Source organism: Anser brachyrhynchus (assembly GCF_964034855.1).
Source record: "Anser brachyrhynchus genome assembly, chromosome: 2".
NCBI lineage: Eukaryota > Metazoa > Chordata > Aves > Anseriformes > Anatidae > Anser > Anser brachyrhynchus.
The window spans coordinates 151,748,467-151,774,083 of NC_137695.1; the positions used below are offsets into that span (position 1 = coordinate 151,748,467).

General features: G+C 42.9%; 1 long non-coding RNA gene across 7 annotated transcripts in view; it reads right to left on the reverse strand.

The window, feature by feature from the left end:
* Positions 1–25,617, reverse strand: part of LOC308188722 — a 115,087-nt gene that overhangs the window by 22,714 nt on the left and 66,756 nt on the right. For 5 of the 7 annotated variants that reach the window (XR_013945716.1, XR_013945718.1, XR_013945719.1 and 2 more), the window contains one exon: positions 1–25,617. This exon is cut by the window's left edge; it is cut by the window's right edge. This is a non-coding gene — a long non-coding RNA (uncharacterized lncRNA). The other 2 variants (XR_013945717.1, XR_013945721.1) reach the window with 2 other exon arrangements.

Here is a 25,617-nt window from a genome sequence, read left to right on the forward strand (position 1 = left end):
ATAGAAGAATTTAACTTTTATTACCCTGACAGTAAGATACAAGAAATTGAGGTCCTTCTTTTGAGGCACAGAAGCAGAGGAAATAGTTACAGTCTTTCCTATTGTTCCTGGAAGCAAACATTCCTTCAGGGAAATTAGACAGATTGAAATCTTAGTTGGTATTGGATGTGGGAGCCCCAAAGGCACCAGAAACATACAGTATGATTTGGAAGAAGCATAAGGACTTCTTCAAGCCACTAAGACAAGACCACTGAAAACGGACAGTTTAGGAGATTGATTAGTTAGACATCAAATTATATGTAGTGTATGTGACAATGAGATCAGAGTAAGGTTACTGCAGCAATGGACTTGACTTTGAGAAAAATTTTGATATTAGCAGGTCAATTCAAGACTCGGCTTTTCAAAAGGAAAGTTCAGTAAGACCAAAGGGAATTGATTAAAAATGCATACCAAAGTGCAAAACATGGGCTGCAAAGGTCACCAAATGGCCTGGACAAAATTTACTTGCAGAAAATGTGGCATTAATCACAACAAAATGCAAAGGGTTCCAGTGCCAGTAGAATGTGGCCGTGCAGAGAATACACATAGCTTGCAGCCATCGGATTCATTTTTTCTGTTTGTTCTTCTGGACAGCAGTCCCATGGTTTCCTTGTAGTTGTTTATCCATAAGCTAACCATCTAGATGTCCTTTATCATCAGTGAAGAGAAACAGGCTCACCTGGGCATAACTCATCTCACAGTGAGGTAGACACCTGAAATAGTTCAGAGGGACAATGTTCTGAAAGTAACTATGTCCCTCCATTGACTATGAAGAAAGCCAAGGGTGACTGACACATACGTGTCTTTCTATACTGTGGACATCTAGATAAAAGCAAGACTAATCCAGCTTTTGTGGAAAGCCACAGGCATGTCTAGCCCATGAAATGCACCAATTCTGGAATGAAACACTGCATAACAACCCCTGCACCTAAACATTGCAGAGCTTCTGAATTTGGGTGTGAGGGTAGGAATCACAGGAATGTCACCACACTGCTTTGGGAACCTGTTTATTCTTCACACACACACACACACATATACAAACAGAACCTTGGTAGCTCTTAGGTTCTCTCTCTAACCTACAGAGAAAACTCACGCTTCTGGACTGGCAGTTTCCACTAGTTAATGCCTACATTTGTGCACATTGAGAGTCTTTTCAGCTCCTTCTTTTCTTCTCTCTGCATGACTCTTTTCCACAGGATGATGTGTCTTCTCTTCTTTTCACTGGAAGGTGGCCAAACGTCTTTCCAGGGGTGCGTCCCCATGGCTTTCCTTCATGCTCTTATCCAAAAAGCTGTCGCCTCTGCTAAACCCACTCCACCATTAACAGTAAACAGGTGTGTACACACTGATGGATAACACTACTGTAGAGCAATTCCCATAGCCTTGCTAATCTACTGGAGCCTGCTAGTGAAGCAGCTGTTGCCAAAATAATTCTGTACTGAATTTTTACCTACCAGTCCTACTTGGGTGATAACAAGATTAACAAGGTTTAGTGATAAAGAAAGTAAACAATAAATTATTGCTTTTCTAGCTAACCAACAAGTCTGAATTTTTTAACTTTGCATTGGGAGTTTCAAAGGTTTAGTGTAATGCTAGGCTTTAGCCAGGCAGTTTAAATGTGTGTTTGAGAAAATGAGTATATTAGGGGGAGGAAAAAATGATATGCTACGCACAGATGCAAGACTATAAAATACACTAACTGTTATCTGATCTTGTTCACAGAAAACACTGCCACTAAGTTCAATGCAGTTGATGAGGGTGCAGAGGGAGGGCTAAAACCACCGCTGATAAAAGGAGAATCTAGTACATGCTGTTTCAATGTCACTTAAAAATGACTGTTGCCTAGCCATGTTTGTTGGGGAAAACAATGGTATGTACTCAAGAGAAGTAGTGTGTGCTGGTTTGGGCTAAGCCTCCCTGAGAAGAGAACAATTGAAGCCTCCACCCCCACTGAGTGCATGCGTCCACTCCAGTCATGGCCATAAGGAAAGCATATGCGGGCCATGAGCATTCCACTGAGAAATGTTTTTCGAGAGGCTGATAGAAAATGTAGCAGAAAAGCACCAGATCTAATCCAGAGAAGAATAACAAATAAAACTTACGAAGAGGGAGCATGTACTGGCCCAGAAAGAGGAGAGATTGTCTGAAGAGATACTGTGTGGGGCAGGCACTATTCAACCCACTGATTTTAGGCATCTCTTTTAGGAGATCTGGCTTCTCCAGCAGGAGCCTAACCATTGCCCATACAGATGTTTCTGGGCTGCATCCAGGTGTACCTGCAGTCTGTCCTTCCAAGGAGGCTGCAAGGGCAGGTAGAAGTGTTGCGAGCACCCCCAGCATCTCTCATCGATTCCACCAAAGAACAATGGCCTCATCCTCCCTTGGTATAATAAGGCTATGGCAAAGAGAAACCTGGCTTATCCCTGGCATGTCCTGTTAACTGGAACAAGCAGTAGAACCCTGAATTTTGCTCCTACTGTCAAAGATAGTGTTCTGAACCATTAACAGCAATGACACCCTGGCAAATGTGGTGCTCCCTTGCCAAAAGGATCTTACTAGGAAAAGAAGAAGTAATGTAGAAGAAAAAAGGAAAAGAGAAGAAAGGAATACCTCTTGTTCTCAACTAACTGTTAAGACGTGGTTTAAATGTTGGCTATTCTCATTTTTAAATAATGCAGTTGAAACAAAATTACCACAAGGCTGTGATTAATATATATATACATATATATATACTCCAGTCTTACCATTTTTCTGAAAAGTCTTTGAAACTTGGGTAATTCAGCCTACCTAGAGCTGAATCTGTCAGTAAATACCTTTCCCAAGGACTGTAATGAGAAGTCCCAGAGATCAGCCAAGTGCTCAGTGTTACAGCAGAGGAATCTCCTCCAAAGCACACCACAAACATATAAGACAGAAACAAACAATTTACACACCCCAAAATTTGTGAATACCAAGATCTCTCCTGCAGTCTGAAGGACATTTAAACCTTTTGAAAAGGGACTTTTATATAATAACTCGCAAGCAGAATTGGGTTAATTAAATATAGGTGTCTGATGCCATTTAAGATGCCCTTGTGTATATGAGATAGATATTATGACACTGCTAGATGTGACATAGAAGCTGAAGGAAACCTGTGTCCTTCTCCAGCCACTGAAGGTCAGCTGGGTTATGGCAGGTCATCTGAAATGTTACTAGACCCTATATTTAGGAAAAGGATTGAAGTGGAATATGGCTAACCTGAAACCTGTCCTAAGCAAGATCCTTCTCTGCCAGGAACGCTGAGTCCCTACTCCTTTCAGGGGAAGCTTAACTTTCACCTAGGACTTCATTTGGAAACATGCTGATGGAGATTCCCTGAGGAATATTCTGTCTTTTCTTTGGCCATTTAGGCCCATGATTGTTGTCTGTAAGATGAAGACTTGTCAGTGGAAACATAAAGGTACCTCATTTGTTTTGATTTTCAGTGAGCTAAAGTACAGCCTAGAGAAGGCCATCTCTCTCCCTTAGACTATAATAGCCTCAGTGACAAAATATTTCTGTTTGGCACCTGAATTAAGTATATAAAACTGGGTGGATAAGTCTAAGAATTAGAGCTTTTTAGTCTTAGGCGAGAGTGCCATGTCCACGAGAAATCTTTTTTTGATCCAGAATTGAACCAAGTACTTGCAAGGTACATGTATCTAGGCAAAAGACAGTTTGAGATTGAATTTCTGCTTTTCTTAACAGAGATTTCTGCAAATACATCCTCCTATAAGGAATCAATACCTGTCAACTGGTGAATGTGACTGAGTGAAGGTCGCACAGGCTGTGTTGATGGGTGTGATTAATTGCGGAGGGTCAGCTCAAGTATATCCTGCAGCCGGGTAAAGGTGGCAATAATGCAAATTGGTCAACTGGGAATAAACACCATTAATTCCATACGACACGTCAGATAAACAGCCAGTGGTGAGGTATGCATTTACAAAGCATCAAAAGACTAACTTGGGTAGAGTTTATCCTGAGATAGCAATGAAAGCAATAAATTTGGATTTAAACAGGTTCCCAGAGATGTGATGAACCAATTGAGATGAATGGCTAAACCATGTACCTGCTATCTTGCTTGAACCATCATAACACTATCAGTCAGCAGTAACTGGCACACTAAAGTTTATACTGTACATTTGGCCATCAGTGAAATTTTTGTTCCATAGAAGGCATCAGGGTTTCAGAAAAAACATTCATGCCAAATGGAACCAACAGCAATAACCCTCCAAAACATTCACAGGACTGAAAGCCCTTATCCACCCATTCCCAGAGTTCATGGTATGCAGAAGTATGGGCCATTAAACTTTCTAGGAAACCTGACTTACCAGGTACTATCTTGCCCATCTCTTCCTCCAACACTGAGCCCCCAGGTCTGAAGACAGACAGACTTTTTCCTGGTCAGGTGTCTGAGAGAGACACTGAGAATGCTTCTGGACTACCAGACCAGTAGGCAGCCCACCATCATTTCAGGTTCCCAAAAGAAAGCTCAACATTTTCATGCACAACTTACATTTCTCCTAATGCAAATTTTAGTTCTGCTAAAAGAGCATCTCCCAGTAGGAAAGTTCCAAACCACCTCTATACAAACCACCTCTAAGACAAACTCTGGGAAAGGCACTCTTAGACCCTCTCCCTTGGACTTTTGTCTTTTTCTCCTGCACTGATATAACCCCTAGGACACAGGCACTAAGTCGTCGTTGGAACTCTTAAGTACATATCAATTAATAAAAAATAATAGTTTCCCATGGGTAATAATTGCTCTCCTACAGTGTGCTCATAATAATGTAATTAGTGTAATTCTGGTGGAGGTCTCTGCTTAGAATAAGTAATAAAGTGAGATCTAACACTGGAGCCTTTCACACAACTACATTTCTTTCATTAATATCTCAAGAGTGAGCTTGATTGTCACGGTTCTAACAAATATTTAAAATATAAATCCAGCCTTCTACAACTATCCACTCCATAACTAAGCCCAATTTGCAACTAAAAGTCACATACCAATGATCAAGACCACACAACTAAAGCACAGATGCCATCAGCTGGTGTAATTTTACATACATTTTGCAAAGCAGGTGCTGTCCCTAACGTTTGCATTTGCAGGACCTGCAAAAGGATCACTCTGGGCCATCACTGTGGCCTCCAGGCCATCACATTCACAAGCCCTTTGCTTTCCATCATAGCTCTGTATTTAAATCTTTGTGGATCTGAATGTGGCTATTTTGTAGGTGGAGAGTACTGAGAAGGTTGCTCTTGTTAGCACAAACTATTTTTCATTTTTTCTTAATTGAATGTTTTCCAACTAAGTTATATGAAGCAGAAGAAATCAGGCTCTGTAACAGATCTTTGATTCAGCTGCTTGAAAATAAAGAGACCTGTACTAACATGGCAAATGAGCAATGAACAGAAGAGCAACTGGTTGTGTGAAGCTCTAAAATTCCTATTATCCCGTTAACACATTCCTATTTAGGAATGTGAACTTCCACTTGATATCAACATATCATCTTAAAGGAAACAAGCAAATACTGCAGTGGGGAGGGGAACAATTTGTCAAGTTGACTTTATATAGACTGGAAGTTACTTACTCTTTCTCTACTCTGAGAACTGATGATTGAGAAAAGGCAAATGGTGTTTCACTTGCCCTAGGAAAATATTTCAATAGTAGATAGGATAGTGAATACAGACGCTCAGCTCGATCTCTTTGTCCTCCTCATCATACCAAAAATGAAAGAAGAACTAGTTCCTTTCTGAAACCTCACATTCCTGAGTAGGTTTATAATCAAGAGTGTACAAAGAAATGATGTTTACACAATTCTGCTTTGGAAAATACTCCATTTACACTCTTTCCCTGGATTCCAAAAGGAAGAGCTTGCATATTTTACTTACCTCTAATACAGTGTTTGAGAATGGATTTCTAAAACCTTTCAAGGAGAAGGTAAGAAGGAAGTCTTACTAGCCATGTCAAAGACTCTTCTGTTTCCTGCACAAAGAGGAAGTCTGAAATATTCTGAATTCCAAGAAATAGATACAATAAAAATGTCACCTCAGCTGACCAGAGGCACAAGAATGAGATTCCACTTCCCTAATTCTATCTGTGATATATGACTTTCCATCTAAGCAGGGTGTCCAGGCTCCCTTTATGGACAATTTAAGAATGACAGCAATTCTGACCAATGTGGGTGACCACTTCATCAAGTGCCCTAGATTCCCCGAACTCTCCTGACAGCTCTCCACTGATTGTAAAGTCAGCCCAGGTGACTAGCTCAGATATAGATGCCTGCACTGTGGACAACCACTTTAAGCAGATAAATCCCACCCTGGAAGGACACACGCTCTTCTGAGGCCCTGCACTTCTGAGAGGGGGTGGGAAGGCAAAGACTTGGGCCACCAAACTCTCCATTTCTTAAGACTTAAAATATCTGCATCTTCTGGGGAATAAGATATTGAGGGGCAGTTTACAGATGGTCATTTGTGACTTTGTCACAGTGCTCTGTGCAGGTGCTGACCACATTTTGGATCTGAATTTTTAGTGGAGATGGGAATAGGGCAGGCAGAGATGGTAGGGGGTTGGGAGTGGGGGTGATAACTGGGGATTAAAGAAGAGTCCCAGGGTTGTGCTGTGGCTGTGAAAGAGGGAAGAAAATATGTACAAGGAGAAGGGAGCTGAAAAAGAGGAATGGATTTAGAGACGAATATTAGGTAAGTCCAGGGAACCACCAACCAGGGGTTAAACATGAGGACTTGCTGCTTACAGAGTAATTGGGAGCCCTGGCTTCTTGCTTGAGGCTCTTCTCACCAACAAGATAAGTAAATAAGTAAATAAATAAACAAACAAACAAATAAATAAAAGGTCAAGTTTATTCTTTCCCCAGCCACAACTGAGGCACCCAAATGGAGCAACTGCTGAAGCTCCATGGCACCCAGCTGCAGGGGATAAGCAGCACTTCCCAAATACATATGGTAAATCAATGCCTGTTATTTCGCATTTCAGCTCACGAGAAATCTCCCTATGAACCTTGCATATGTCACCACTGATCCCCCCTTCCCCTCCTCTTCCATTACTGTTGCTGGGATTTGCTCTTTTTGTGTCTGGCTGATTCAAAAATGCAAACTGAAGTTGCACTGCAAATTAACCGCTGCAGCAACCGCTGCAGCTTTTTCCTGTTCCAAAATTAAGGAGAGTTTGCCATCTAGAGGGCAAGCAAGACAGAAATTTTGATCCATGCTGGAGAGCAGCCTTCAATTTGAGGAGAGACAGCTCAGTATTACAAACTGGGCAGCACAGCAACGACAGACTTGCACCAAATAAAGTAGAGAGCTAGTGGTTGCTTTCTGGCGGAGTCTGGGAAGAATAGTCATTTTCTTATCTAAATCGTGCAAGCTGAAATAGTCAGATAGTTTAATTAAGCTCAGCAGATCAATAGCATTCACATTCAGCAGAGCAAAAACCTTGCCAGAGACCGTACTTTTGAGGCCAGTCAGCTTCACTGTGCATGCAGGCAGAGCCAGGATTATAACCAGCAATGGGTAAATACTCATCTCCAATGCAACCAAGTGTTGTCTGCAAATAGCTGCTGAACCCCAGATCTTCACCCCATGACAGTGGAAGCTTTCCATTTTTTGCACCCAAATTACACAAAAAATGAATTACTTTTTTCCAGTCCTACTTCCTCTCCTTCCCCAGCTGACTATATTTTCTTCATGATAGATGTCAAACTGCACTAGGAGTCTCTTTTTTCCCTGGGAAAACTATGTTTCCCTCCCCTTTCCTTTGTTTCCCTTTCCCTTTCAGTGTTTTCTGATGTTAAAATGCTCTATTCTGGAAAGCCCTGAGCTATGCTCCCATCCATGCAGTGTCTCTGCACTTCACTTGGCAATAATCTTGCTCCCTCAGGGAGGAAGGACTAGATTACCTCCAAAGCTCCCTTCCGCCCACCATTTCTGGGATTCTCTGGAGACAGACAGAGCCAGGAGCAGTCCCTGCCCCGTATAATACACCATTAAACATCTTGGCCCCATTCTGCACTGGGTTCATGGGTCTGCAACCTGGGGATGGTGGTTCAATCAGGCTGCAAGGCAGCTGAGAGGCACCAAAAGGCACCAAACTGTTGAATGAGCATCACTTTTATAAATTAATACTACACTAACTGTTTAGGAATGATGGAAAAGGCATCACAAGGCAGAGACCTCTGAGCATTTAACAGTTTTGAATGCTTATTAGAGCCTATGTCAGCCACTTGGACACCAGGGTATTGGAAAGAGAGGCTTGCACACCAGCAGACAACCCGTCCTTCATACAGGTTCCAGCTGTGTCCTGTGTCATTTCCCTGAGGTTTTAACCTGATGATTTTGCAAATTTGTTTTTGCTTTCCCTCTCTCTCCTGGCACTAAGTTCTCAATATGCTTACAGGCTACTGCGGGCACTGCTGTCATGACCCGTGCAGTACTAATGAAACCATCTGCTGGGTCAACCTGTCACTTTACGTGCCAGTCCAGGATGTGACTGCATGAGATCACACAGGAACAGCAGCTACAGGCCTCACAGCAATGCCTTCATGTGATGTCAGGAGGCCGCTAAGCTACAGGAGGAGTTCTTTAACTGGATGAGACACTAAGCTGCTGTTAGGAACGCTTGTGACCTCTGAAGATCACAGGCTGCTTTCTCTAACGAAAAAGCTTAAGTTCGAGGTCCCATTTCTCATCGGGGAAATGTAAATTTTGCCTCCGTTTGCTTTCAGATAGCACAGTAAGCTGCCTTCTGAAGTGTATCCAAGGCCTCCTCTAGCTTATAAAATGTGTCCAGGGACAACTACATGAGATAACAATATAGCTATTTAGATTTTTTTTCCACCCACTACCTTTTGGGCTTGGGTGCTTGAGTGAATTCAGGCAGTTAATCATGCTACTGATTATCAGCTAAGCCACAGTAATGGCCAGTGCCTGACGGTGCATGTGTCCTTAGCATAATGTAGCTGCAAAGTAAATTGTGATAGCCTAGATCCTAATGAAAATGAAATCCACTGTAGAGACAGTTTAAACTCACACATTTCTCACTGGGTCAAGCTTAAGGCATGCACATGGTCACTTACCAGGTTTCATATCATGGGCATCTTCAGTAACCTGGTTATTTCCTCCTGCGTGCTTAGACCTGGGAACTTATCCATTTAGAACAGTGATGTAAGAGAGGATTAAACTGGTGGTAATTGGTCTGCATAAAGGGCTTGCACAGCTTTAGCTCTGTCTATGCATAACCTTAACTGGATACATGGCAAATTCATTGGAAGTCTTTTAAACCGAGACTGAATTAGTGTCTCTAAAAATACACAGACACTCAAACAGAAACTATGAGCCCAGTGTAGAAAGTTCGGGGTGAGCGTCTTTCACCCATGTGACACAGAAGGTCAGCCTAGATGGCCACAGTGAACCTCTGTTGACACTAAAACCTGTGAAGCTCAGAGTCCCTGTGGTTCAGTAAGGTATAACTCACTGCCTGTGCCAGCTCTGCCTTCTCACCCCCCTGGCATCTGGCCAGCTGAGGCTGCAGGTCTCACAGTAGGGTTTTAGGGCAAACGAATGGGAAAACCTGACTGCTTAGCAGAACAAAAGTAAAACACATCAACTTCCACTCCCTGACGCATGGGTATGTGGAGTATTAAAGGCATTTGAACCACAATCCCCACTCAGATCAGCTTGTGCATCCCCTCTGGACAGCAGAGCAGCATTCCCATTTCTTGCTGCATTGGTGGCTTGCTCAGCAGCAGCATGTTTACACTCCCTAAACCCAAACTCCAGTACTATTATGTCCGTATTGCCCATCCCTGCTCCAGAGAATTCCCCATGTTTAGTCTGAAGTTTCTGCACTGGAACAGCTTATGTAGGAGGTAGCTGCTATATGTCACAGAAATACATCCATAGAAATGAGCATTTTCCAAATTTTACAGTAGAAGACAGTGGCTGGGAAAGTATTCTGATGTTTTGGATTTAAAGGAATTTTCTTATTACTACGAACATTAAACTTTACTAGGATTATGAAGGGAACTTATTTTCTGAGTTTCAGCTGGTATTTTGCAATTTTACCCTCCAGCCTACTTTTTTTTTTATTATTGAAACTTCTAGAATATACACTTTCTGTTCAGCTTTTGCAACTTCCTGCATGAATGAAATATCCTCTACCCCTGACCAAAAAACCCTTCAACATCTCTTTCAGAAATTCACTTCAGCAAATGTAACATCCTCACCAGAAGGAAACACAAGCTATAAAACATGCTGCAGCCTTCCTTTCTGTCTGGCTTGCCTCAGACTTCATTCATAAAAAGAGAGAGAGAGAGGGAGAATGAGAAAAAGTGACAGTTGATTCAGAAAGTTGTAAGATGTAAACACTCGTCCACAAATGATGCATGGATGGTTAGTGTTGCATATCTTTGGGGACAACATAGCCCTGTCTTTCAAACTTGTCAAATCCTAACGGCCATTGTTATCAGCATGCAGAAGCTTCCAAATTCCTACCTGTCACTGAAATTCTTAGAAAATGAGAAACCATAACAGGCTGAGAAAATATAACTGTGATCTGTCCTGTCCTGCTGCTGCCTGGGACCCCAGCACTTGCCCCCAAGTGTAATGCTTACTCAGCAGAGCCATCTTATTGATATCCTCAGGACTTCTAGTTCCTTTAAGCGTTCACAAGGTCGGATGGGCAAGTAAATTTCTCACTCTTTCCAAAGTCTGCAGACACGTCGGTGATTTTTTTATCCCTAAGTCACCCCTGTGATATTTGCATTGCAGTGGCAGCTCTAGTAGTCTTCCACAAAGCTCAAGCTCCTGCTGTACTGACCACTACTGAAACACTCTATGTGACAGAGAAAGAAAGCACAGTTATTATTAACTCTTCTAATTAGTATTATTATTGCTTCCACTTTACAAAAGTGAATGAGGGAAGAGCAGCCTTCATTTTCCGTCCTGCTCAGGATCAGTGAAGTGAAAGTTTGCCAAGCACCCAGGGTCAGAACAGGGATGAAACCTTTCACCCTCCCGGGACAGCAAAAAAAAAAAAAATAAAAAAAATAAAAAGCCACTTTCCCCAAGAATTGCAAAGCTTTTTGAGACCTATCCTAATGTCGTTAGCCAGCAGATCGGTTCAATTACTTTTCACGGGTGTGCTGGAGGCTGCTGCCCTGGAAGCAGGGAGGCATCCAGCCCTGGGGTGCGAGCAACGACTCTCCAGATCCTTTCTCCCACTGCTCCCCAGCTATATCCGTCCCTGGCCTGGGCAGCTCCAAATAGAAAAGAATTCCTGGCACAAAGTGCATGGGGAGCAGTGGCCGCCCCACACGGGCTGCTGCAAAGCTTTCCTGCAGCCTCCCGGCCGCTGGCCCTGCCTTTTGAATGGGCTCCGTGTCAGCAGGCGGCAGGAATTCGGGGAATGCTAAACTGCAGGGCTGTCCACTTGGGAGGATTAAGGCACATGACTCGCAGACAGGAGCGATAGCCCTGAAGGCCAAGCCCTACAATGAGCGGTTTCTCCCCAGGCCCCCCCACAAGCAAGCGGCTGCTGCCCTGGCCAGCAGGGAGGAAGCAGGACTTGCATCGAGAGCTTCCTACTTTTCATTGAGAAAAACAAGAGCGTGGCCACTCTCTGATAGATCCTCTCCCGCCCCAGGCAGAAGACGGGGCTGGGAGATGGGTAGGGACAGGGGAGGCATTTCTTCAATGAATTCAGTTTCCCACTGCGTGTAAAGGTTACTTCCCTCCGTCACCTCGCTGGATCCTGTCACAAGCTTCCCACTCTGAATGAAAAGCAGAAACTGCCTTTCTGAACGAAACCACTTCTCACTTTGCCGTGTTTTAGTGGCCAGGAGCCCCACGCTGCCACAGCCCCGCTGTAGCGCTTTTGAGCATTAAAATTCCTGCGTCTTTGTCAGAGGCGGTTGTGAGAACGTATCTGGGAGCTGTTTGTGTGTTTTGCTGCTAAAAGTGTCTGTCGTGACATGCAGGCTTTGCACTGCGTGCTGCGTTGGAGGCCAGGTTTGCTGGGTGATGCCATGCTGCATGCATCCTCTAAACCACACAGTGGAAGAATGTGGCCTGGTACCTCTCCCTCACTCTTTCTTGATAAATCCCACAGGTCCTCTGCATGAACCTGAAGTCAGATGTCTGAAGCGTACCCCAAGAGGTCTCCTCCGTGCCCCCAAAAGCACAGGGGACCCCAGAAGCAGCCCCAAGCTGGCCCTTCCTCATGTGCCAGCTTCCAAGAGCTTCCCAGCAGGGAGGAAACCCCCTCTTACCTGATAATAGCACCCAAAATATTTCCTGTGACCATGTTTATTAACACACGGCATGCATCATGGGCCAGCTGTAGGTACTGGCTTCAGTCTGAGAAGCTCTCACATGATTATGAGGTGACCATGAAGAAAGCAACATGATCAACCACTCTGGTCCTCTCAATTGTAGAATACCTTGAGGGACAGAGGGGGGGGGTCGTTTCTGCTTACCTTTTCCTGTTCCTTAAGATTTGATTCATGGAGCATTTTCAACAAAAAACATATCGATGCAAAAATTCCTAATTGCCTGCTCCTGCACTGCCAGTGGGACAGGCAGAGGACAGGCATGAGGAGCCCCCCCTTGCTCTGCTGTTTCTGACCCATTGTATCAGGGTACCCCCAAAATAAAAAAGGTCTGATCCTGCTTGTTTTCACATCACCTCACATCCAGTAACTGCAAATTAATCATTCCCTATTTTGCCCCATGCAAATAAAAGCAAATTCAGTCTCCATATATTCCTTGGAGATGTTCAGTTACGAATAGTCATTTGTGGGATAAATAATTGATTGTAATTAAAGTTGTATACTGAAGAGAGGAAGTTTCACAGCTCTCCTTTCTTCTTAAAGCCTTGGTATCCAACGCTGAGTACCAGCTGGAGTAAATACACCGGAAGTTTAGCATAGCTGGCCTTATCTGTGTTGTGCAGAACTGGATAACTTCACGTTTGTAAGCTAACACCCAGATCTTGTGCTTGCCTGAGAATACATAACCGTACAGCTTGACAGATAAGCTACTGCGTTTGGAGATGATAATGCGTGCACAAAGTGTGACGATGCATGTCCACGTGTTAAATTCCATTCACAAATTATTAAAATATTGTTTATGAAGTGGAGGAACTGCTGTGCTAGATCAGATCAAAAGTCCAGCAGCCCCATTTGCTGTCCTGAACTTTAGCCCTGGCAGATTAAGGGGAGGATTGAAGGAAGAGATTAAGCTCTAAGAAAGAGAATAGAACAGGTTATGCAGAGAATGATCCCTTTCCCACCAATTAGCTAATAATGGCCTTCCTGAGATCACTGTATTAAATAGATGTCACTATACTCCTCCTCCAAGAGTTATCTAAACCCTTTTTTAAAGAAAACTCCTTTACTTTTTTGGCCTCTATGGCATTCTTTGGCAGTGAGTTCCAATGCTCAGTTCTGAACCTCATGAAAACAATGTTTTGGGTTTTTTTTTTCCTTGCTTGAAATGTAAGCTCATGACTTGACAGCCCCACGCTGCAAAAGGAGAAACAGTAAAGGGAACTCACTGGAGGAGGTGCCAGCGCTAATTGAACCAAATGGCCCAAGATAGCACGAAGGTACAAAGATGGGCAAGGGTTTCACTGGGGGAGCAAAACAGATTTCCATTTGCAGCCCCTTAATTTATGGACTTTATGTCCCAGAACTGTGGGGCTGAGGCAGGCAGGAGCTTTTGGCTGTGCAGATGGTCTAAACGTCTCCATAGGTAGCTTAACCTGCCACTTTGAGCTCACTAAGCTGACCACGAAGTCCTGGCCTTCCTTGCTGCTCCCCAAAATCTGCAGAGTCAAAACCTATGCTTAGGGGTGGTTACAGGCAGGCCAGGAACAGGCAGACCTGCTTCTCTTGGTGGCAAAGCTGGCTGCTGCTAGCTTACAGCAAGCTTGCTCGACTCCTGGGCACTGTCTCCTTGGTGGTATGTCCTTTGACCACAGAGCAGCTTAACATGAGGCCCCTGCGTCACCCCACAGGAACAAATATACAGATGCTGGAAGCCCTCCTGACGGACGCATGATCTGAGCAGAGGCACTCACTGCTTCCCTCCCCCTTGCTTTCTCTCCAGCAGAGCTTTTCCTCAGATCTTCAGAACTGCATTTTGAGCAGTTAATATACTTATTAGGAAATAAATGCTCTTTATTGGCACTGAATGAACCTCTTAGCCTGGCTGAGACTTGGGAATGTAACATGTCATTTGCAAAGCTGTCCCGAGAGAGCACAGGCAGATTACAAAAATATGCCTTGTATTCAGTCCGTTTAAATGAGGAAAATGACAGCAGTAGGATTATGCATCGAATTTACATGCTGAATAGTCACACTTAGAGACCTGACAAATTGCTTTGGAAAATGAAATATTACCTCAGAGCAGGGACACTACCGAGTGTGCTCCATAGGAAAAACAGCAGAGTAGGAGGAAAACTGCACATACCAAGATAACCTTATCTGCTTCGCATGAATTGCATAGTTTTAAGAATGGTGATTTACAGGTATACGGGGCGCAGTCCCTCTGCTGCAAGTGAGCCAACTCCCAGCTTCGAGATAGTAAAAGTAAACAGGCAAATTCATTCCTATTTAAATTATATCCACTGATCTGAATTAGGTTTAATAAGCACGGGGATCTAGTTACACAATTGTTCCTGTCCGTTAAAAAAACAACCCTCGTGATAGCTGACATTTTTAATTCAGCCCATGAACATTTAAAACAATACCCCACATATTGCTTCATAGGGCTAAAATACGCTGTTACACACTCCGTGTATAACCCATGCTGGGTCTGCAGTAATTCAATCTACACTCCCTTTTGGTATGAAATACGCCATGTGATATCATCAGCCTGGAATAACACCGGTGACTAGTCAATGACACCATGTATCTAATCTCCACGCATTTCTCGTCAGAAAACAAAACCTAACAGCATGCCCATCTCCATTTAGGAAAACAGCCACTGAATCCACTGAGACACGGTGGTGCCCCGAGTCACAATCCTGACATTTCTTTCCAAGAAAAATGGTTAAAAGCAAAGGTTAACTACTGAGTCAGATGCTTGACTTTGCTAAGATGTTGGTCCCAGGCCTTTGTCCTTTTCCACAAAAAGTCCAACTCTGATCTCATTCAGAGGAGTTGCATCCATGTAGCTTCCCTGGCTTGGTTTCAATTACTCCAGTTGTGATGGAAATGAGAACAGGGTCAGGATGAGGGAAAAGACTGATGGTTCAGACAAAGGGCTGGTGAAATGACAGGAGAAAATTATGTCAAAGCTCTCCCCTCCTTTTTTGATGTAGGTTAACAGAAGGGCTAAAAGGCTTGTCCAGCTCCCCTAGCCAGCAATGGAAGATCACAGTGCCACCACAGTTGAACTCAGAAATCTTTCTCCTGTTGCACACAGAAAGCCAAAGAAATTAAAATGAAGATATTTATTTACAAAGCACCCTCAAGAGCTGACATGATTGACAGCGCAGTACAGAAAGGTGCCAACTCATGAATCAATTGAATTTTCTTGCTGCACAGCAGTTCAGAGCAGGACTGGAGGAGGGCAAAGGGAGGTTGGGGCTTGCTGGGGCAACAGCTCCCTCTAATGATGGCTGTGAGTTATTCCCAAGCAAGGAGAGAGCCTTGCTTCAATTTAGGAAATGTGTCAAGAAGATCCAAAGGGAGCAGTTCCCCTCCCCGTAATCTGGCACCCAGATGGAGTGGGAACCTTCATTTACTGGTCAGTCTTTACTGACAACCAGCAATAAAGAGTATTTTAACAGGAGGAACAGATTAGGAGTTGAACTGCTCTAGTCACACACATTCAATTTTTACTGCAGCCCTACCAGATAGGGCTGACTTTCAGGCACTGATTAGAAGCCATCCATTTATCCACAAACACACACACACAAAAAAAAATAATAATGATAATAATAAGCATATATAGGCATCAGCAACAAGGCTGCCTGTGAAATGAAAGAAAAACTGACTAAAATTGATTGCTACTGTGGTTGCATTGAAGGAATGACCACTGCATAAATTGGAGAGAGGTTTTTCTGACCAGGCTATGCTGTTTTTTGGCCCAGCTGCCAAAAAATACTCCAACTTCAGTAAATGCTATTTTTTTTTTTTCCGCCTGTCGATCTCTGCCTGTAGTACTTTAGGGCTTGATCTCAGATCTACAGAAATCAGCAAAAGTATTTCTAGTGGCCTCAGGGTTGACACTTCTTCATTCACATGGCCAGGAAGGAATACAACAAACAGGTAGGGCCTGAGTTAGTGCTGTGATTGAGGAAGCCCCAAATTACTTATCACATGCACAAGGGGTTCATTGAGTTTTAGTCTCTGTTTCACTAATGACTTGGGTATTTTACAAGGCTCCTTTTCTGAGAGACTTTTGAACTTTTACCCTCTTGCACTATCATATTTCCCAACTGCAGAACACTATTTAATTTTGTCTATACTGGTAAATGCTGTATGATGACCACCAATAATTTAGGTGATCTGGGGATCATCCCACATGCCTGTAGTATGTGCAGTTAGGATGACTAAATCAAGAAACTTTTTTCCTTAAAGTTTTCTTCTCAGTCAACCAAGAAAGCCACCTAAGGGCAGTCTACACACAGCAACTGCACTCCTTAATCTGGTGCCAAAAGCGAGCTGAGATTAATCTGGATTGCACAGTGTGGTGTCCACTGCTGTAGAGCACATGGGGTCCTTTACCACAGACCATGGTGGAAAAAAAGTCTGTGTCTGTGGTCTGGCAGACCATTGCACCTCGCACCCTTTGGACACCAACATTTCACACCCCTTGTGCTGGACACCATCCACTGGAGATCATCCTGCCCTGCCAGCTAAATTTTTCTGCAAACACCCCAAAACAAAAAGCTCTCCTACCTGCTCCATTTCCTGAGCAACCGCTGCCTGAGTTGAGGACTTATGAAATCCAAAAATGTTAAAAATAGTCTCCAGAAAAAAAAAAAAAAAAAAAGAAAAAGTGACCTCCACCTTGGAACAGATCTTCTAATAGAAATTTTGACTGTATAGAGACTACAGAAGTAGGGATTTAATTAGAATTAGTAAATTGCCTAGAAATAAATTAATTGCGGGGCATGAGGAGAATGCTTGCTCCTAAGAAGTGTAGAAGCCTCTGATTACCATTTAAGTGTTCCCTTTTTAGTTAATTTGCAGCATGTGAAGATTTTTTTTCCACATTTCAAGAGAAAAAAATATATATATAATAACTAAATACCAGCTTTCAACAACTAAATACCTGGTTTCCAACTGCATGTCTCCTGCTGGGGCTTACCTCTGGAAACTGGCATGTAAGCATCAGCCTTACATATAATAGTGCATAGCCCTCCAGATCTCAAAGGAGAGAATGGTTTTTAATGACCTGTGCAACAAATCCCTGAAAGCGCAAGGTCAGACTACATGCTAACAGGACTTTGTGTTTGTAAAATCAATGAATCCTAGAAAATGTGACCACATCAGTCACATCATACAGCTAATTGATCACATGTTTACCTTGCACACCATTCAGGAAATCAGACACAGCTGCGGTGAGCATCACTGCACAGAAGACTCCTGCAGAGAAGGCAAAAGAGTCAACATCTTCTGGCTGTCCCTAACAAATGGCAAAACTTTCAGTAGGCATTTCTGTGGAGGTAAGAGGAAAACGAGAAAAAACAATGAGTGGAGAATGTAAATACCAGGCAGTCAAAGTGTAAAAGGGAGCTGTTTTCAACAAACCATGTTTTGACTGGAGTTCTGGGAGGGAACACATCATGTACTTTGAAGCCATCACATTATCACAAAGAGCAACTGAAAATCAGCCCACAATTATTGCAGTTATTTTGAATCATTCACCTTAGTAATTCATCTCCAGCCGCTCTATAGAAGGTTTATGTGGAGGAGACAGCCCTGCAAGACTCATGTTTACCATTTCTGCTAACATTTGCCATATTCTACTGTATGTATTCAGTATTGAGCAGTTCTGCCATCCTAAAAAAAAAAAAAAAAAAAAAAAAAAAGGAGAAACAGGGCTTCAGTGCAGACTGCACTCAGTATTACCACTGCCTGGTTGAGACCATTGAACTATGAAAAATGTGAGAGCATCCTTCCTTTCTTCTGAACTGAAGGCACTGCAAAGGTCATATAATACACCTCTCTATCACTGAAGCAAAATATCAAGGTCCAGAACAGTGGCTAATATTAATATTTACTTTTCATTTCATAAGCAAAAAAATCATATCATAACCTCCATAGTTTAGAAGAAACAATTTGTTAATTCTGCCTCATGTTGAACGTCTACCTTCCTATACTGTTCTATGGACCATCTTTGAGTTTAGTCTATCTAGCAGTCTGCTTGGGATCCAACCAGAAATAGTTTGTGCATATCACCAGCTTCATAACATTTTTCCCTGTGTGTAGGCCCATATACTGTGGTACCTCTGGTGTAACTGGGGCAGTAAGTCACCATCTAGAAGGAAGAACCACATCCCAATGGGCACAGCATCAGAGCATCCCAGCCAAGGGGAGGAAAGGAGGTCAGCACAGCACTGGAGTTTACAGATATTCCCAAAAGGTTGAGCCACAGGGCATGGACGTGGCAGGTTGCAGGTTAGACATGCCCAAAAGAAAGATTATTACAACAAGAATCAGGGCAGATTTGCCTCATTATGGGGCCTGATTGCTGGAGGGGTCAGCACCGTTGAGGGCTGTTTGTCTTCTCTGCAGCGAAAGTGCTCTCCTAGGCGGGCTGTGGAGCTGGGCCCACTGTGGCAATGACAGCTCCTCAACGTTTATAAGCGCTTTTAAGAGACCAGCCCAGCAATGCCAAATCACTTGTCCAGCTCTGCTGCAGACAAAATAAAATAGCTCTAGTAAGATAAGCATATCCTGGAAGGCTGGGATTTTCCAGCAGAGAGGGCCAAGTCTCTGTTGGTGGCAATTGGCACGGTTGTGCTCGACTCCACGGACAGGTGCCAAATGACCATAGCAGAGATTTTGGCAGTGGAACAGCAGTTGTAACAAATGACTCTGTGAAGCCTTGTGTGCACTTCAGCTAAAGTATTCCAGCCCTCCCTGACCCTCCAAAGCTCTCCAGAAGTGTGGGATTGTGCTTATCAGCATGATGAGCCAGCAAAAAGACCATCAAGAAAGCTCACCTCCATCCTCAGCTGTGTGAAAGCAGCACACACAGTGAGGAGGAACTCCAGCTACCTTTCCAGATGGCTCTCATCGCTCTGGCTCCTAAGACACCAGCCCAGGGGAATGAACCACACATCTGGACCAGGCTCCTCGTGGGGGAAGGTTGGCACAGTGATGGCTGCCACAGCTGAGAACAATAAAACTACGAGTGGCTTTTGTTCTGGTTGCAATCTGAGAGGGCTCCCAGACAGTTATTCTCTTCCATCCATCTGGGAAATCAGTATTACAATAATCACAGTGAGTCACAGCCAGGTCTAGGCTCATGAAGGGACATTAAAGAAGCTGCAGCACTTATGGTGGCATATGGCTTGTGCTTGGGCTGATGTGTTGAAGGAAAACATTCAAGCACAGGAAGTTCTGGCTGAATATGAGAGGGCACTTCTTTACTGTGAGGTGACAGAGCACTGGAACAGGTTGCCCAGAGAGGTTGTGGAGTCTCCTTCTCCGGAGATATCCAAAACCCACCTGGATGCCATCCTGCGCAAGGTGCTCTAGGTCATCCTGCTCAGCAGGGGAGCTGGTCTAGATGATCTCCAGAGGTCCCTTCTGACCTCAACCATTCTGGGATTCTGGGATTCTGTGATTCTGTGAATAGCAACGCCATTCTGACAACATATTGCTAGTGCGGCCTACTCCTGATACAGCATTGTTCTGACATTTCCCATGCCCACATGTTGTCTAGGCCAAATTGCTTCTTTCGTTAAATCCCCCTGCAACTGGACTTTGTGTGTCACCAGATTCCCACAGATGATTGGCTTGAAAGTCCTGGATTGGCAAAAGACGTGCAGGACCAAGCCAAATTTTGCCTCTGCCTGGCTGAAATGTTCAGCTGATGCTAAATTTGCCTGGCAGACTGGGAAGTAGGGAAGGGAGCAGGAGTCAGGCTTGTCAGCACTCGGCCATTTCATGTGCTCACCCTGCTAGGTCAGTTCTTAACTGGGTCATGCTGAAGAGTACAAAAATTATGTGGAGGTGTACCCTTGTGTGGGTAAAGCATGGTGGCCCTCCACCAGTTAGTAGTCCCTGATGCTTTACAACCAAATAATGTATATTCTGCATCCCGAGTATACTCAAAACCTGAATATTCCTGGGATTTCCCAGGTGCCTGGTAACAATTTCAGCTTTCTACCTGGTCTCAGCTGTCTGCTCCCAGCACCCAGTGAAGGCCAAGACTCCATATAATAACTCTCAGTGTGATTTTATTGTATTTTCTTTAATTAATCTCTGCAAAGAGTTAAAGGCCAATCTTGCCCCTGGAACCAAGTCATTAGCTGGCAACCCAAACTTCACAGAAAGGAGCAACATTACAGTGGTAATGAAAACAAGACAAAACCAAAAAACTGTGAACATTTTTATTGCCGCTGGAGCCATCAGCATCCACAGAGCATACACAGAGCTGTCAGCAATGCCTCTCTTCATTTGGGACCCAGTCAAAACAAAGCTTCAAGTCAAATTTCTTGCCTGACCATTACATCAAGTTTTAGTTTCATTCTCAGTCATGGCCTGCCACTGATTACATTATGAAATTCATTACGGAGGAGAAAATTGCAGTTATTTCCTTGACGGAGCTGAGTGGTGCTATTACAGAATAGCCAGGAGCAACCAGGGAAAACATGCCCATTTGAGGTTGGTGTAATCCCACCAGGATCACAGCCAAGCAGTCACAGGACAAAGCTGCAATGTGAGAGATGCACTGACAGATCACAGGGCAACTTTGAGAAAAGGAGGATGTTTTGCAAGACCTGAACTTTGGAGTCAGATTGAGAAACAAATGTACATAAAGGCCTCAAGGAAACTGGAAGAGTGAGACACTAAGTACACTACAAAGGTTTTCCTGCTGTAGCTGTGCTATAATAGAAGAAGCTGGCAGCATCTTTTATTGTTATTAGTGATTAATTAGGAAACATGCCATTTCATATCACCCAATTCCCACCTCACTGTCATTAACTGGTTCGTTGCTTATCCTTCTCACAGCAAAGGTAATGTCAGAGCAATAATATAAATGTACAGGGGCTGCTCATTTTTTTTCCCAGAAAGTATTAAATGGAAGAAGGTGCCAAGATCTCCATCACAGACTACCATCTCACACACTAGCAAAGAAACAAATAATAAATAAAAAAAAAATCTCAAGGGAAGCTGTGTTTCATTCCCACAGAGTGGTTGTGATTGTGCGCAGGTAGTTTTCACAAGGCAATGGTTTTCTTTGTGGGAATAATTTGAACAATTTCCCACAGAAAGGAGAGCCACTGTGCCGGAAAGTTCGAAGCCGTAGGCTGAGGACCCCACATTCACAGTATGAAATGTGCCTGCACCAGTCCTGACTGCCTTGGATAAGAGCGCAGTGTAATTCTCACAAACCACAACTGACAAGGTGCACTGGAAGATTGGAGGGAACTTGTTTCTTCTGTTAGTAACCACAGGAGTTTCTTGTGGTCGATAGTTCTGAGAACAGGAAGCTGGACAAGCCGTAGGTACGGGAGATTCTCGCTGCCTTTTGGGTTACCCACCCAGCCAGAGCCCAACTGATTAGGAGGGTATCGGAGTTACATAATGGTATTTCTGGGCTGCTTTACTGTAAAGATGTGGGGGGCCTCTTTGAAGCGAGGGGCGGGGGTTGTAAATAGCAAAACCACAAGAAATTGAATTTAAATGGTAGTGCAATTTCACAAATTTGTGTAATACATAGCATATAATAAACTCACATATATAAGTAAAATATTACAAGTCAGTATCTAAAACCTACTGAATTTATTAGTGTATTTAGATTGAGAATTATGCTTTTAAAATGCTTATAAAATTGCTTTGTATCCCTAGGGATCCATCTCTCCTAACATCAGACATCTGAAATATTGACATCTGTCTCTGAGCTAATCTCTGAGAGCTCCAGAAAGAAAAATAAAAAAATAAATAAAAAGCCCACAGAAAGAAATAGACACTTTTAATATGTTCCCAGGATGACACTTTCAGACAGTATGCATCAAATTGTTCTCTGGTCTCCAATGGCTACCAAAAGTGTGTGTTTACTAGACCAGGTGTAGATATCTGTGTTTTAGACTCCTATATTTACCCACAGGAAGCCCATTCCAAATGTCCTAACAAGTTTTATAACAGCATAATAATGGTAACTTTCAACAACATTTTAATGGGAGCTGATTCAGCTTCCCTTAGGAAACACTTTTCAGGTTTTTGACATTGTAGGAGGCATCAGCCACCTCCAAATTCCTCATCAAATGGATGAGTTGTGAAGGATGAATTCAACAAAGGCCACCGAATTCATGTTTTATCAGGCCAACAGGTGTTGGAAGGCATTACCCTCCTTCCCAGTGGAGGTATGGCATATCATTTTCACAGCAAGGCTGTGATGTTACTCAGGTGGTTTTGCAAACAGTGGTTTTCTATGTGGCAGAACCGCAATCAGCTTACCATGAAAATGACCATGAAGTATCAGACTATCTGAAAACGTCAGAGGAGAGTCAGGTTTCATACTCATTCGTGCCTCCTGAGACCAAGTGTGGCAACAGTTTCAGCATAATCCTTTCTCTTTCTTTCTTTCTTTCTTTCTTTCTTTCTTTTTCTTTCTTTCTTTCTTTCTTTCTTTCTTTCTTTCTTTCTTTCTTTCTTTCTTTCTTTCTTTCTTTCTTTCTTTTTCTTTCTTTCTTTCTTTCTTTCTTTCTTTCTTTCTTTCTTTCTTTCTTTCTTTCTTTTCTTTCTTTCTTTCTTTCTTTCTTTCTTTCTTTCTCTTTCTTTCATTCTTTCTTTCTTTCTTTCTTTCTCTCTCTCTCTCTCTTTCTCCCTTTCTCCCTTTCTCCCTTTCTCCCTTTCTCCCTTTCTCCCTTTCTCTCTCTCTTTTTTCTCTCTCTCTCTCTCTTTTTCTTTCTCTCTTTCTCTCTTTCTCTCTCTCTCTCTCTTTCTTTCTTTTTTCTTTTTTTTTTTTCAACTAGGGAACTATTTTAAAAATACACATATTTTCAGATGAGCACCCAACTTCTTAAACCAGGGCTATAAGTTCTCCAGTGTGCCTCTTTCCTGTTAGATACTTCATTCTAAAGGAAATTCGAGGCTTCTTCTATATAGCTGCTCCAGCATTAAAATCGTGTATGTATTTCAGATGGCAACATTCATTAGACACTATCAACTCACATCAGTTTGGAGGAAAACCTCCATAACTTCACTGGAGGTGGGAAATATAACAGAAAAACTGCAATTGTGTGGAGGTTTTGTATCATAATACTTAGAGACAAAACAGTTCTCCTCTGAGCTCAAAAGCTATTGAAGAGATTTTCTTGACACACTCTAAAATGATTTATTGCAGGTCAGAGGGCAATCACAAGAGAAAAAGATCAATCACACAGGAAGAGATAAGTTTTTCCCTTGATCTCTCTCTCTTTCTCTCTCTCTTGAGCAAACATCTCACTTGTATGATTTTAAAGATTACTTCAGGATTCTAATTTCTGCAGTGATCATATATTTTGGAGCTTGCTTAGATAAGTCAGTTTATGTCAGAAGAGGTGAGTTCATTGCTCTGACCTTACAAAAGCAAAAATCCATCCTACTCACTGTAGCAAATATTCAGCTGAGGTGCTATTGTGAATACAGTAGTGTTAGTGACTGGTAAAAGTTCTCTGGGGATGTAGACAAAAATATAACCTAGTCTGCAGTACTCTGAAAACACAACCCAATGGGATTCTCATAGAGCTACATATTATAGCCCCACAGATGCCACACCAATTCATCATGATTAATGTTATCACAGGCAATCCCAAGGGTTGTGGTAATGATTGGCCACTTTTCATGAAGAGCTGTGAAATGGCTTTTTTGCTCTGCACGCTAGACACAGAAATCATTTAAGTGCAATAGATTGAGCAAAGCCGATTACCTTCACCTACAAAGCGTGCAAATGTTTTCTTTCTCTCTACTATTAACGTAGAATACTGTCCTTCCATTTCTCAGGGAATTAGCCATGCAGAACCCATTGCCTGTCAGGAGAATAGCATGGCTGATGCCTCAACAGCCATACTCAAAACATATCTCTACTTGGTAATTTATATTTATAGTACCGGCACACTGCAAGTCTCATATGAACAGAGGTTACAATGATTTTGCATTCATTGCAGTAACCTCAACAATTGGGATTGCTTTTATTAACCAAATATTATCTGCATAGCTGTAGTGTCTAAAAGTCATGAACTGAACTGTAGGTGAACTCTTCAAGAGACAAAACCTACTCCAAACTGTTCTGAACTCAAGTCCACAGAAGAGCCATGGTATGGAAGGTGTTGCAGAAGTCATGACAATGACCTACCAGCAGTCACAAACAGAAATAGCCACATAACAGCTGACTGTAGCAGTGAAGTAGGTCTAATTTGGCAGTGTTGCTTCTGGTTGTGCTTCTTTTTCCCACTCTTTTCCCATGCTGGACATCTGGTGCTATGCTCTTCCTGGCACAGCTCAGGTCTCAGGAAACACAGTTGAGAGTGTGCAAAGCAAGTTCTGGACACTCTGATGCATAAACACTTTTCTAGAGATGGATACATGGTGAGATTCACCACCAATGATAATCAAGCCTGCCTGCTTGCACAAGCACAAGCCTGCTTCAAGCTCTCCTCCCAGATCCATAAAGGATCCCCTTCGCTTTTGGCCCATACAACACTCAAGCTAAGCAAGCCAGAAGTAATCTCATTGATTTCATTAAGATGAGCTGATACTAGATGTATAAACCTGGATTACTAAAACTACTTTATGCAATGAAATACCACTTTTCGATAGTGTCATTAAAGTCTCCACTATTTTTGCCCAAGGTAATATGTGGAACATACTCATTGGAGTAACATCTGACATGGAGTGAAATCACAACCTCACAAAAAGAGTAAAAAATAGAGAATTGTTAAGCAAACCAGAATTTGATCCAAAGGTTTCACTGATGCTCATCCAGAAAAGATTTCCAGGTCCACTCTGGCAGACTGGACATCCTCCAAAGAGCACAAGGCATTCTCCAAAATGGCTGTTGGACTACAAGAACTAGGAGTCATGGTGTTAAATGTTATTGCTTATGGTGTAGACATATACACCTGAGCACTTTGCTCTGGGCTCCCTGCTAAGCTGATGGAGAGCTGATCAACACACTATATGCTCTTTAGGGTGCAATAAAGCTCAGCCTAGACCCTCCAAATCTGCTAGACAAATCTCATCCTGAACTCTATTGACTTTATTGACACATCTCCAAGGACTGTCACAGAAGTCTACAGCCAGCCAGCTTGTCTGCAGATAACCTACTCTGGTTTGAGTCTTGGTGAAAGATGGAATGGCCAAGTGAATGCTG